The sequence below is a fragment of the Mesoplodon mirus genome (assembly GCF_964341445.2).
Source record: "Mesoplodon mirus genome assembly, chromosome: 6".
NCBI lineage: Eukaryota > Metazoa > Chordata > Mammalia > Artiodactyla > Ziphiidae > Mesoplodon > Mesoplodon mirus.
Genome location: NC_138982.1, coordinates 93,504,979 through 93,517,640, shown reverse-complemented (window position 1 = coordinate 93,517,640; position 12,662 = coordinate 93,504,979). Strand labels below are relative to the sequence as shown.

The following is a 12,662-nucleotide window of genomic DNA, read 5'->3' as shown; positions in this document are numbered from 1 at the left end:
CTATGATTCCAATTCCATTTATTTTATACCATTTACTATTGTCCCTTAGCTCTTAGAAGAACTGTTATGGATTTTTGTTTCATGCTTGTCAGTTTGGAAAACTTCCCTTGACCTATCTCCAACTTTACTGTTTCTTTTTTTTTTTTTTTTTTTACTGTATTGACTGTACTGATGAATTCATCTCGTTGATAACCATGCTTTTAATTTCTTCCATTTCCATTTGGTTCTTTATCATAGTTTCCATCTCTCAGCTGAGATTCCATATCTATTCATGCATATTGTCCACTTTTTCCTCCAGAATCTTTGTCACATTATTCAGCTATTTTAAATCTAAAATATGAATTATATTTGATCTGGTTCTGTTGATTGTTTTGCCTCTTGACAGTGTACTGTTGCTTTTCTCCCCCTTGCTTCTTTGTATGCCCTGCATTTTAGCTGAAAGCTGAATATCCTGTGTGGAAGAGTAGAGATGACTGTAAATAGTATTTATGCCTGGAAACAGGCATGCCTTCTCTCTTTGGATTATAAGGGTTTGTGTCAGTCTAGTCAGGAACTGAGCTGAGTCTATTTTTGTTGTTGTTGTTGTTATTTTGGCTTCTATGGTTACCCTCAGGGCACCACAAGCTTCAAATTCTCTGGTTTTAACTTGTACTTAGAGTGAGGAATACTTTTTCAGAAGATTTTTTCTCAAGGTCTGCTCACCTCTCAGTTTTAGGTTTTTCCTTTGTGCCTGAGAAAAGATCTCTCTCTTCACTTTGCCCTTCTCCCAGCATTATACATATGACAACTGCTATAGGTCACTTGCCAGCCTGATAAAGAAGAATGGAAGAGGGGGAACAGGGAATCATTTTCTGTTGTTCTGGTTCAACCTCAATCTGAGGAAGCCACTGTGTGTCCAGATCTTGGATATGAGGCCTTTTTTGTGGTCATACTCCTCCCCCAAAGGTAGAGCTCTAAGTGGTCTAGGCTCAGGGTGTTTTTCTGTCCCTCCCCTAAGGGCAGATGGTGTTTTGTTTTTTCCTTCACCTAATTTCAATGCATGTTCACTTCTGGCCTAAGGGTGACAATATTTGCTGTCCTTCCCACATCAGCTTAAGCTTTTACCCCATAAAGAAGGTAAGAGAGAAGGTTCTAGGTGAGGCTTTACACTTTTTCCACAAGAGCTGTTGTTCTCCTCTCCCATACCTTCACCAAAGTAGAGGCTTTCTCAGGTCTCCAACCCAGCCCCTAATCTCTCTTATAAGTATATACACGGTGAGGTCTGTGGAGAAGATCGTGTACATATGTGCAATTTCTCCTTGTGACTGCAGCTCCCAAGGGATTCTATACATTCATGCTGGTCCACAGTCTGAAGTAATTTGTCAGAAATTTTAGTTGAATTCTCATGAACATCTTGCATGGGGTTTAACATTTACCCCAGGAAAGAAATTGCTCATATTTTGCTTCTCCTTCCAGAAGAATGTTTTTCTTTAGATTTTGAGTTAGTTGATTGCTCTACAACCTCAACTCTCTGATAAATTCAAGGACAACTATTAATTTGCAGATTATCTCTCTTTTTCATTGTAAGGGTAGTAATGATGCTCTTTCCAGCTTTCTGCATCCTAATTAAAAGCCAGGTGATCACTTTCTCTCTTTTATTTTAACCACTGAAATACACAGTTCCTTTGTATATTGAGGAAATATACTCATTCCTGCCCATTTTTATAGCTTTTTCAAAATTTATGCATTACTACAAGAATTAGTCTAATAATGACAAAATTATGTGTGGGGAATAATCTAGCACTTATTGAAATGTTGAGCCCATACCTGTGGATTTACTCTATGAAAATACTTCAGTCCACTGGCATGTACGGCTTCTATTATAGTCATATACAAACAGATGGCACAGAAGTGTCAGTTCTCACATCATAAACTCATGGAGTGACAGGCAAGTTAATGAAACACGTCCTTTTTTCTGATATTAATTGCACCACCATATGATAAAAGACTTTAAAATTAAGCTTTATAAGATTCTATTTGCCATGGCAAATTATTTACTTGGAAGAAAGTTGTCTTTCAATGAATTTCATCAAATTAACTATAAGTAAAGCAATTAAATTAGCAAGTACTCTTAAGTTAATATCAGTTTATGTCCTAAATAGTAAATAAGTAACTCATATTTGGGCTAAGTAGTAGCTCATGGGATTTAACCTATAAAGATTAGGTGCATTTAGTCTGAATAAATAAGCTTGGAAAAAAATTCTTCTTGAAAATCTTGGAAAATAGAGGGTTTGGGGGGAAATTTGTTAAGCACAGGCCAATTTCCTACCAGATAAAAAGGCATGTTTATAATTAATCTGATGGTGATAAAAAAGGCTTTTAATTAGATTTCCAACACAAAATGGGAAAGGATAGGTTTGGAGTCAAACACAGAAGAGTTGAGCCATCTGCTGTCAACTAGCTCTTGCCAACATCTGATTTGCAAGTGAAATTATTCCAGCTGATGACATATGACATTTCTTTCTTCTTTTTAGTATCTTACTCAAAATGAGTTTGCTGCTCTGCCACTTGATTAAATAGTAAATGCTCTCAAATGTTGAGGTTGGACTTTCAGAAGTCATAGCCGTTGCCATAATGTTCCTCAGTAAACAAATCTAAGTAAAGAAACATAGATCTCAGTTGCTGGCTCACGTATTATTGTTCTGTGACATGATTTTGAGTTAGAGAAATTCGACCTCTGAGATATTCACATTTGGAATTTACAAACTTAAAATTTTCTTCACAGTTTTAGGGTAATGAGGCAGAGGAAACAAGAGTCACCTCTCTAGGTTTTGATCCATATCTGAGCAAAAAGGGAAGATGGTTTAAAGAAGTCAAAAACCTATCTGAACTCATTGCTTCATCTCTAGCATGATGAGTTTATTACCCGGCAAAAGAGTTGAGACTTATACTGCAGAAGCTCTCAAAAATTAAACCATAAAAACACTGCAAAACAATGTGTTATTATTCCCTATGGCCTAAAGCTGAAAAATTCTGTTTCTCTCAAGGTTTTAGGCTTATTAATAGTTACAGTTTTGCCTTCAGAATTATTGATCCAAACTGCCTTGAATTAAGGCCACAGCTTTTTCGAAACTTTTCAATCACTTAGCCTCCACAGAAATCTCCAAAAACAATTTTATCATAACCTAACTAAATCAACCTATGTATGCCAATAACTATAATGCAAAGTGTGTGTGTGTGTTTGACAAGATACCGATTTATATATCATAAAGATAAAACCATGGATAGAAATTGGTTTAAAGAAGGTGAATATTCATTTCCTGAAGGAAAGCCCAAACCATTGGCATATAAGTTCTTGACGGAAAATGAGCATCCTCAGTCAGTCACAACACAAATTTCTCTACCAGTGATCCACATGTTCACCTGTAAGGCAAGGACTTGAGGCGATTATATTGAAAATGATGGAGCCTATTGATCACAGTTTTCGTCCTAGTTGCTTGTACCCCCTATGCATTCATAAACTTTTAATCATGACTATCTAACTTGCAGCTACCAATGGCAGTTTTCTTTAGAAAAGACTTAGTCTCCTGGCATACTTGCAACATTTATTTTCAGATTCTGACTGTGCGTTCTATCATTACAAAATCAAATTTTAACACCTTTTTCTTAATATATTCATCTGATATAAAGCAAAGACTTTATAGCTTCCCTAAAATGAGGCAACATATCTTAAAAGTTCCATTACTGTTTGATCACAAGAGGATGTAAAAGCTATGTAATCAGCGAATCAGTAACAACTTAGGTGGATGAATAAACACAAGCCGAATAAAACGCTAGTGGAACATGAATGGTCATCGTGGGTTTTCCTGAGGAGCCAAAGATGGTGCTTAGCAATTGGGATTTTAGAGAAAATGAACGGCAAGACCACTAACCAATCTGAACATAAGCTGGTTTAGAGTGCCCTGGTCCCGGAGGCCCCTGCCCGTGTTGAGAATCAACCCTTCAATTGCTGGATTGTGGCAAGAGGCAGAAGTGGCTTAAGCAATAAGGGGTAGGAGGAAACTTGAGAGACTCAGGAAAGTTGCTATATATAACAGGTCCATCCAAAGTCATTTTATATTTTAATAAAAGATATGGCTATATGTCGTACAATGCTAAATGTTAGTCCTGGTCTATAGATTTGCTTCCAACATTCTCAACAGTGGATTTTTCTAACTCTTGTGGTTTCAGAAAATGAACCCTCAGAGTTCTAAAGGATATGCTAAATCCTGAAGTTAACTCTAGCATGTCTCTTCATACCACCAACATCGATAAAGCACAGAAAAACTGTGTACTTGTTCAAGGAGGAATGAACGTAGGCTGTGTTTGTGTACGTGCATACACCGGTACTGGCAGGTAAAATGTGAGCACCTAATAGTTCCAAGTGCTTAAATATGTAATTCAAATACTTCAGCATTACCAGCCCTTGAACACAACTACTGTCACATTAATAGTAAAGGCTTATTTCCTGTATTTAACTCCCACCTTTACTCACAGGTATTCCGGATGCCTATCAGATCCTCTCTAGAGTTCTGAGAGTTCTTGAAGAGTGTTTGTCGTGTGCTCATGAAGCAGAATGCCCGTTACAGGGGCCACATAACGCCTGTCATGCTCTTACTGTCTTTTACTCTTCTACCTTTTTATTGCTCTCCGTACATAAGATTTCTTGAATGCGTATTGGATGCTGCTGTTGTTGTTTTGAGGACACTGCTTTATAAATTGTATGGTTTCTGCTGCTTCCTGACCAGGACTTTAGGTGCCAAATCCTCTCTGTGATGAAGAAGAAATGTTCCATTCCTCAACAATGTGCAGCACTCTGTCACCAAGGCCACAGGGTATCACTACTTTTGCCCTGTCTCAAAAAGTTGGTCTAGGGCTTCCCTGGTGGCGCAGTGGTTGAGAATCTGCCTGCTAATGCAGGGGACACGGGTTCGAGCCCTGGTCTGGGAAGATCCCACATGCCGTGGAGCAACTCTGCCCGTGAGCCACAACTACTGAGCCTGCGCATCTGGAGCCTGTGCTCTGCAACACGAGAGGCCGCGATAGTGAGAGGCCCGCGCACTGCGATGAAGAGTGGCCCCCACTTGCCACAACTAGAGAAAGCCCTCGCACAGAAATGAAGACCCAACACAGCCGAAAATAAATAAATAAATAAACAAATAAATAAATAAAAAGCCGAGCATTTGAAGCCCTTTAAAAAAAAAAAAAGTTGGTCAACTTTTGCTTTAACCACTACTTGATAACTATTTCTCTCAAACTCAAAGCAATTCTGGAAGACAGTGAACTGAATGGCCCACAACAGGATGTGACTCAGGGTGGACTATGAGTGTCCACCCTCTTGCACATCATGACTTACCTCAACGAGGCCAATTCGAATCCTTCTCAGAGGTGGATACGGCTGCTGAAGAAGAGATGGTTTTCTCTCCTTCTGTGAGATCATATTATTTGAGGACCAACTAATTCTGCAGTTTCCAGGAGCCACCGACACCACATGGAGACAGTCTGAGAATAAAGCCAAGAAGAGGCAAGCACAGCATGATTTAGGGTTGTGCCCTAACTCAGAGCAGCCACCAGCCACATGTGGCTTTACACTTGAATTCATTAAAATTAAGTTAACACATTCATTTCCTCAGTTGCTATTAGCCACACTTCAAGTGCTTAATAGTCACAAAGGCTATCATACTGGACAGTTTAGATATAAAACATTTCTGTAAACACAGAGCATTTTATTGAACAGCATAATCTAGAGGAAGAAATAGAGTCCTAATTTCATCCTTTAAATATCTGCATCCCACCTTGCCCTAAGCTGGATCCACCTTAAATTCCATTTTGGTTTAAGCTAAAATAATGAAAGCTTGTTTAAGTTATATTTCTGACCTTTGAAAAATGTATGAGAAGAAACTAACCCTCAAGCCTATTCCCTAGAGACAGTCAGGAAACATACAACAGTCTTCTCACATTTTCCCAATTTCTTCCCATGACCTTTCCTGACAAGACTGAACCTCACTCTCTCCTTTGGAAAACACACACACACACACACACACAGGCACGCACACACGCACGCACACACACACATATCCCATTAAAAGAGACCTGCGGGCAGAGGTTTGGTAGGTGTTACCACAAAGCCAGCCTTTACTTCCAAAGAGAAACAAAGCCAGACATTAGTTAGAGTGGTGATAACAGATTTTATTCAGTAAATACTGACAGTAAGGGAAAGAGCTGAGCTCCATTCTGATTTGCACAGTGGTGACTGGGATTTTAAAGGCAGAATGACGGTGTAGAAAAGGGAAGCGAGCAGGGACTCAAAATTACCAAGGGCTGATCAGTGTAAACATGATTAGGCCAGCCAGCTGACTCTGCTACGTGGCAATTATTAAAGTTAGGATCCTATCTTCCCAGAGTCTAGGAGATAGAGCCCCTGGCCTTCCTGATTATTACATTGTAACGGAATGGTTTTCAGGTCCTTGAGAAAGACACTTCTGAGTTATGGGAGATACATCTACATCTTAAAGGTTCAGAGGAAGGATTCACAATTGCAAGACTTTCTTAGTAGATGCTCTAAGAAGAGACCTGGTGTTGGCTAGAACAGTAAATTCTTCCGACATCTCTGAGCTTTTCAAAACAAGAACTCCAAAGGGGGCTGGTGATCCCAGGGACACGAGGCCTTAGGCTGCTAGAAGCCATGTTAAAGCTTGGCCAAGTCTCTGAGGGCCAGAGTTTGAATGGTGTTTTTGAGCCGAGAGTTCTTCGCAGTTCTCACTCCCTAGATTTTTCCAGAATGCACAGCCAATCATAAATTATGTAATTTAATCCATAATATAATCATCTGATGTAAATATCATTATCCCCATTTTACAGATAAGGGAATCAAAGTTCAGAGGACTTAAATCACTTGTCCAGGTCACATACTAAAACGTTAAAAAGCATACTGAAACCCAGATTTCTCTGACTAAAGACTGTGTTCTTCCTCACATCATCCACAACTCTGTCTCCCTACTGGTCTCCCTAATTTTTCATACATGTTTCAGTAACAGTTTTTACAGAAATGCCCTTGCCTTTAAATGACAAAACCCATAAGATATCAAATAGGGAACAATATCTCATAAAATGCCAGGAACTTGTGATTAACAGGCAGCAGGTGTACAAACAGAAAGTGTACAACTCACATCCATTGTCATCTCAGAAAATGGCATGGTCCCAAAGTTGCTGAAGGGGGAAATTTGATTATCTTTTCTTCCCCTGAAGACTGATAAATCAAATTCAGCCTGCTATTGTTCCAGATACAGCCTGAATCTTCCATAGGATTTTAATCAGAAACAGAATTATGTAGCATATGGGAGCTATTTGGCTGAAAGGAGACTCCAACTGTTACTGGTACATCCTCCCAACGTGAAAGGAAAATAATAATACGGAATAATCGGACTTTCTTATCTGTGCAACAGCTTCCCTCTGAGAAACTCCATGGTTTACTGTACTACATCTTCCCAACATGCTGTTTGGTGGGTCAGAGAACTACTTGACTATAATCCTGGATGCTTACTGGCTGATTCCACCAACATGTTCATCTCTTCCATAGCTCTCTCTCTATCCCCATCTATAAATCTTATCTCCTCTCACCTTTCAATCTCTTCTGTTCTCCAATGATTAACTTTCACCCATTCCTCCTCATCTACACTACCCTGCCCTTCATTCCTCTTTCTTGCTACTAATTTCTTCCTTTACCACCCTTATTCTGTAAAAAGCCTAAATGGGAGCACAGGATTCATACGTGATCGAGTCTATAGTTCAATTACATCATCCTATTATACTGCAAGGATGGTCAAATGTAGAGGTCACTTCACTTATTCACTCCCTTAGCCACCAAAACTTTATTGAATGTATTTGTTTCAAGATTCAAAGGTAACACATGGTCCTTTCCTTCAAACATGGCAGACAAACGTAAACAGGCAATGACAATACAATGTGAAGTGTCATCATTTTACTGAGCCCATTAATGTATAGGAAAAACAAAGAAGGTTAGCAGCATGGACTCTACGGTTGCTGGCGCTGGCCCCTAGAGCTTTTATTTATTTTTTTTGTTTGTTTTGTTTTTGTTTTTTGTTTTTTAACATCTTTATGGGAGTATAATTGCTTTATAATGGTGTGTTAGTTTCTGCTTTATAACAAAGTGAATCAGTTATACATATACATATGTTCCCATATCTCTTCCCTCTTGCATCTCCCTCTCTCCCTCCCTATCCCACCCCTCTAGGTGGTCACAAAGCACCGAGCTGATCTCCCTGTGCTATGTGGCTGCTTCCCACTAGCTATCTATTTTACATTTGGTAGTGTATATATGTTAGATCTGGTTCCAGAGCCAGGCTCAGAAACCAAATATCAGGCTTCTTTTTAACCTCCCTCTCCCCTTTCTTGACCTTTCTTGACATGCCTCAACCCCCACTCACTCAGAAAGGTTGTGAAAGATATTATCAGGGATTGTTTAACAATCTTACACACACCTGAGAATGGCATTGACCAAGCTCACCTGTTAATCCGCATTTTAAGTAACCCAGGAGTCAAATCTAAAGCTCTTGGCATGTATATTTTCCTATAGCAGGAAATGCAAAGGATGAGCCACTGGTGCTATTGGAAAGCAAAACAAGATTTTGAAATAAAGTGTCAAGACCCTCTTGACATCCCTGTACTTGTCCAAAATGTGAATTCCATAGTGGGGAGCTATTAAATGTCATTTTTAAGCCCTCAGATACAAGATAGACTTTATCAGATGGCAGGGAGAAGAATGGTTGAAAGAGAATTGGCCAAGAATGACACACTTTTTCAGTCCTGGATCATGTCAGAAGATGTGATTTCCTTCTTCTGTCCCTAGACCTAGTTACCCAACAAAAACTCAGCTGCTAGGAGTGATGGGAGGTGCTTTCTTTACTAAGGTACTGCCATCAAAGTTCTCAAGCCATGAAAAGGAATGCCTAAAGTAATGGGTGCTTGCAAAAGAAAACCTATATTGATTTTGTACAAGGGTGGGAATTCAGTAAAAGAGAATTTTTCCTTCAGAAGGAATAATGAAAAACAAACAAACAAAAACTCTTCCATTACCATCAAACCCTAGGAAGAATCAGGCAACAGAAAAATTCTGGGTGTCTCAGATAAGAACTGAAAATGATTCTAATCCCTTGGAACCCTGAGAAGAGTGGTAATGTTGAGGTTTTACGCTGAGTGTAAAAATTAAGTAGTAAATGGGCTCAGGATAAGACTGTAATATACCATTAACTTTTTTAAAGTATATTGAGATATAACCTTTTTTCTCTTCTTCTTTGTACCTAGGACAAAATAGATGCTAAATAAATGTTTGTTGCATCCATGAACGAATGAACAAATGAATAGACATTTTCGAATGCTCTAAAATGGTATTAAAAATTACTTGCTTAAAGAATTATAAAAGTAAAAAGACAATTATATTCAAAAGCCATATGCAAGGAACTAATGAAAAAACTGTGCACAAAAGTCCCAAATCCAAATAATAACCTCCCAGCAAGTTCATTAATCTTGATTTGCACTGATAACACTGTTATTGCAAAATTGATACATATTAGGATAACTGGCTAACTGCTTCAACAAATAACCCAAACAACCTCACTGTCTTCACACAATGGAATTTTCTTTCTGGCTTACGTAAGAGTCCAATGTCAAGAGTGGGATTTGGGGGCAAGGAGCTCTGCACCATGAAGTTATTCTAAGACCCCACTCTTTTATTGGTTCTTCCATCCCCTATCACCTCCAAGTTCTCCACTGGATTGCCTACATTCAGTCAACAGATGATGGAAGAGAGAAAGCATGTGGCCAATAGTGTGGAAGGTCTTGTGGTCCAGGCATGGAGATGGGCACATCACCTCTGCCCACACTCTGCTGGCCAGAGCTCAGTATTTGACTTTAAGTTAGAAGGGCTGAAAAGTTTCATTATGATATATAAATAATAGGCATTGTCAGGTTTTAAGCAAAAAAATGACATGATGAAAGTGGAGAATTAAACTGGCCATGCTGAATAGAAGAACCTAATGAGGGGATAAACCAGAGACAGAGGGACCTGTTAAGAAGCTATTGCAATAACACGGGCAGGGAACAATGAGGCCCAGACCAAGACAGTAGAGAAAGAATGACAAGAAAATAATCAATATGAGGACATACTGACTGATTTGCTGAGTGAGCAGAAAAAAACAAGTGAAAGTCTTGGACTTTATATATTTATAGTATATATAATCACATTTGGGTGGTCTTTTGGTTAACTGATGCATGCTATGTTGGTTTGTTCACTTTTTCCCACAGGAATTAGGAAAATAAAAATTTAGATGTGAAGAAAAGTGAATAGAATACAGTGTCTGTGGGAAGTCAGGGAAAGCTAACATGGAATCAAGGAAAACAAACAAATGAAGGGAATGTTTTGGGATTCTGAGGGTTTTGAAGTCAATGTATAACAGCAAATTAAGTGTCAAAAGAGCAAAAATTACATGCAAAACATTTCCCCATATTTGTTATGTTGCTATTTCCCACAACTGTCAAACATTCAGCTGCAAATAAAATACTTGAATAAATAATTTCATTTTTGGATGTGGCAACTGGTTTACAGTATGCATTTTTGAGGATTCTGTAAAGATGCTATTTTTAGTGCTTAGAAGAGGAAATTTGTACCTGGGGAGGCTAACTGGTAACCAAGTAATCTGACAAATAATCTAGTGCAAATCAGCTTTAATCACATTGTTGGCATGCATTATAGAAATTAAGTAATGCTCAATAAGTTTAAAATATACAATGTAAGACCCATTACTTAGACAAAGAAGGGTGTCATTAATCCCTAGAAAAACAAATAGCTACTTTTCTAAAGACTTCCTGCAGCCTTTCTGCAGTTTGTGAGAGATACGGACACAGCAGCTGGGCTGGGCACACAGCAATTCTGTTAGTGGTAATAACAGCCAGAGTGAGGAACTGAATGTGAACTAGCATTTCAGTCTCCTCACACAGGTCAGCCCCTCTTCTTGAATCACACCTAAGCCTGATTACCAGAGAATTCCAGAATGTTCTCCCTGTAGTGAACCAGTCAAGGTAAAAGGAAAAAGATTTTTCTTGGGACCTTCTACACATCTAATTTTTTTTATAGGAAGAAACAAATCCACACAAAAACCTCAGTTGTTCAATGCAAAATTTGTAGAGATACTTTCAAGCATCTGTGTTGTCTCCAGGCAACAGGAACATTTAAATAAAATTTTCATTAATTTCTCAACAGTTATGCAGTAATCTACATGTGCAAGTACTCTATCAAAATGAATTCCTTTTATCATACATATTCATAAAGTAGAACTTGAAACGTTTAAGCACACACATTTAATATACTCCCAATCACAGTAATAGGTTTGGAGAGCAAAACGGAACAGAACAGACCCTAAACGAGAATATGTAATTTCTACCAAATAACACAGCACCAAATAGTATGTAAGCTACTATGAACCAAGCACTCTCCACTTAATCTTTCCACATCCAAGTGAGGTACTAACATTGTTCTCAGTTGAGGAAGCTGAGGCACAAGGTAGGAAAGTAACTTATTGTAGACACACAGTTTGGAAGTGGCAGAATACATGTAGGGCTGGACCGAATGCAGGGTATACCCTCTTAACCACTTGACTGTATTGAAGCAAGAGCACAGAGTATTTTACCATCAGAAGTGACATTGGTGGTTTGTGGGGTTGGTGGCAGGGTGTGACAGAAAGAAGAGCACAAGAGATGAAGCAGAAGTGATAAACAGAGATTATGCTATGAAGAAACTTGGGTTAATAGAAATTATAAAGCTACTGCTAGTGATTCCAGTAAAAATGGTGAGAGTCATAAGGTTCTGGATTTGTATGCTATGTGCAAAAGCGTAATAAATAAATCAGAGCTGGAGCCTCGGCCAACTGCATCTATGTTCTGTCTTTTGAAAAATAAATACTGCTCAATAGCCCTCCTTTGACAGAGACTGGTAAATAAGAAAGGTTTGTTTAGTTGTAATGGGCATTGGTCATCCTTCCTGAATCGTTGCTTAGGTGCCAAAGAATTCTGTCTACACTCTGTTTTCAGAAGTTTCTGCCAAGTATCATCCTCACATCACTGACTGCAGTTTCCTTGGTAAAATTCTCTGTTACATTCTCAAGATTTACCAAGGTACAGCCTGTTCTACATCAGCACGTGTTTCTATAAGACCAATTAGCTCATATTTTTTCTTGATAAACAAAAACACATCTCATAATCTTAAATATACAGTCAAAAAATTTGGCACTATTGCTCATAGACCCGTAATCACTCATGCACATTACAACTTGTAAATGAAATAACTGATTATTTCAGAGAACTAGAGAATAGGTAATGAGAGCTGTTACAAGTATTTGGTATATCAAAAATTTTTTAAGTGCACACATCCTTTTTACACTTTCTTAAGAGTGGATGGATGGATAGCTAGATCGACAGATCAATAGACAGATGGATAGATAATGAAGATAAAGAAAACAAGTAGGTAGGTATATAGATAGACCCAAAGTGCCCTAGTCTGGATTCCTCAGAAGCAGACATAGAAAACAAATTTATGGTAACCAAAGGGGAAAGGGGGTGGGGGAGGAATA

General features: G+C 38.5%; 1 long non-coding RNA gene across 1 annotated transcript in view; it reads right to left on the bottom strand.

Annotated features, from left to right (window-relative positions):
* Window positions 1-5,339: 5,339 nt before the first annotated feature.
* The window catches only part of LOC309806936, a 306,740-nt gene continuing 299,417 nt past the window's right edge, over window positions 5,340-12,662 (bottom strand). The window contains exon 3 of the long non-coding RNA XR_014294462.1: window positions 5,340-5,520. This is a non-coding gene — a long non-coding RNA (uncharacterized lncRNA). The remainder of the gene's footprint in view (window positions 5,521-12,662) is intronic.